The sequence below is a fragment of the Propithecus coquereli genome, unplaced genomic scaffold (assembly GCF_000956105.1).
Source record: "Propithecus coquereli isolate 6110/MARCELLA unplaced genomic scaffold, Pcoq_1.0 Scaffold25, whole genome shotgun sequence".
NCBI classification, from domain to species: Eukaryota; Metazoa; Chordata; class Mammalia; order Primates; family Indriidae; genus Propithecus; species Propithecus coquereli.
In genome coordinates this window covers 2,680,925-2,683,491 of record NW_012148063.1, presented here as the reverse complement: position 1 = coordinate 2,683,491, position 2,567 = coordinate 2,680,925, and positions in this window count along the sequence as shown.

The following is a 2,567-nucleotide window of genomic DNA, read 5'->3' as shown; positions in this document are numbered from 1 at the left end:
AGCGTTCAGCATTGTACTTCAATGTGTGCTGAAGAGCAGCGCAGGAATATTCATCTGAACTGAGTTAACCTGATTTAAATGAAGAAGCTCTGACTAGGACTGTTGGCACATTTGAGGAAATTTTTCACAAGCACCTTGTTCTTGAGGACTGACCCCCACTTATTCAGAGTGAATCATTACATAAATGCAACTGAAGGACTTAAAATTTAAATCTATGCACACTTATATCACATATACTTCACCTTAGAGGTTAGAGAGGGCTTTCACATAAATTCTCTCACATAATTACAGAAATCTTGTGACATAGGCATGAAAAGCTTACAGATATTTAATGACTTGCTCAGATTTCCACAGTCATTGAGAGAGGTCCCATTATCTACCAAGACCCAATCCCTGTAAGTGAAAATCCCTCACCTATTAATAAGTTCCCTATTGTGGGGACCATCTAACTTTCTACCAGCAGACAACCGGACCAAAAGCAGCATCTGATCCAAAGGTCAGCCGGAAATCGGTGCCATGGACTGCTATGAAAAGATGAGCCGGATCAATCAAGTCATCTTTCCTGGGAATGTGGATTGTGAATCAGAGTTGCTGGAGTGGAAGTTGAAGCTGAAAGGATCCCATGAGATGGGACGAGGCCCTCTGGGTGTCTGGTGAGTCAAAATCATGGGGAAGAGAAAGTTATGAGTTAAGCAGAAGACAAGAGGAAAAAAAGAGAGAATGTCACTAGAAGACATTTGATAGCAGGGCAGGAATAAGCAGAAACATAAGGTAACTGTACCGCTCCAGTGGTGGATATGGGCATGAAAAGACGCACCCCTGTGCCTGAGCTCTCAAGACTGCCCTGGATTCTTCACGAAATATGCTGCGGTTTTCATGACGCTTGGACGTTCCACTAAACCTAGGTCCCTATTCCTACGTAGCCTTAAAATAACCTTGCTATGTCATCACCACCCTATATTGATACATTGATAAAGTCTGATTTAATTCTTTGTATTATTCGCCTTTCCCACTCAGACATACACAGCTGAATCATTCATAACTCTCATCAGATGTGGCTTGTTGATTCAATGTGCAAAAAAAAGAATTACAAGTAAAGATAAAATATTTTCCACAAATACGCATCTAATATATTCCTCGGTTTTGTTCTAAAATTCATGCCTCGTACATATTTTAACATAACGATCAGATAGAGTACTTTAGTTATGTACCTGCATGTTTCTTTAATTTTGGAAGTTTGCTTTACTTGTGCAATCTCTGGACTCCAATACACAATCTAAATCCTAAAAACTGATAAATGCAGTTACCTGGGCTTCCAGAAAAGTCCACTGGAAACTTAACTTGAAGACACGTGAGTCCATAAGCACGCAGCTTTGACACATCTGTAAACCTGTCTTCACAGGTTCACATCTGTAAACCTAGTTGCCTCTGCTGAGAAATGTCCTAGCCACACATTTTTATTGTGCATTTCCGAATATGTGGTAGAGAAATATCCTGACCTGTGTAGATGCCCCTGCAAAATGTCACTAGGTTTCACTGGTTTGATTTCTAAAATTGCCTTTTCCAGCCTTTTTTAGCATTGAGGCTTTTTTTTTTTTTAAATCTTAATGCTAAGCAGAATTCTCATGTTCATTTAAAATCTGTGTTTATGTTTTGCTTATTTAGAATCTGCAGCAACCGTTCTCCTTTCTGTGCACTTTACCTCTGCCTTTTACATGTCTTCAGTTCTGCCCACATCTGAGTCTGCCTTACCTTTTTTCTTTTGCTTGTTCTCTTCCCTTTTTTGGGTATATTGGCATTTTAATTTTGGTCTTGGTTGAGCCATTATTCTCATTTTATAAGACAGGACATTGAGTGTCGGAGGGGGGAAGATACTTGTACAACAACAAATATTAAGTGGCCGAGCCTGTACTTGAACCTATGTCTGTCTGATTACAGACCTGGGCTAATGATTTGTCTACTATTTATTTTTTGTTCTTGCCACCAAAAATACCAAAATATATATCTAACTACTAAGAATCTTAAATTGGACCAAGATCTCCTAACTGCAATGGCTGCATTATTTGCATTCTGTTAGCCCTCTTCCTAGCAATAATTCTATTTTATTTCACTTTGGGTTTACACAGTGTTTTCACGTGCATTATTTTAACTTGCCCTCTGAGGTAAATGGAACAGTTACTATTATGCAGACAAATAAGCCCCAGACTAAGAGAAATTATAGATGACTTTCCTGAGTCACAGAGCTAGTAAAAGCTTGCTCTCGAAAAAGTCGGTATTTTTAAGATGTTTTATTCCTGTGTTATCACATATTTTTAAAATCAGACTGGATTTTTAATACCCAGATGGAATCTTTGCTCATGCTAATACATGAAGCACCTGCATTTCAAATGCTCCATTTAAGTCAGATATTTCTCCCAATTCCCCTTTGCTTATCTCCACTGCAGATAACAGCAGAGACTAGGGCAGAAACAGGAAGAGGATTCTGTGGTGTGGGTGTACCTCCAGGGGCCCAGACAGCTCTTCATAGCCGCCATCAGTACAACTCTGGTCTGGGGCTGGGCCTCTCC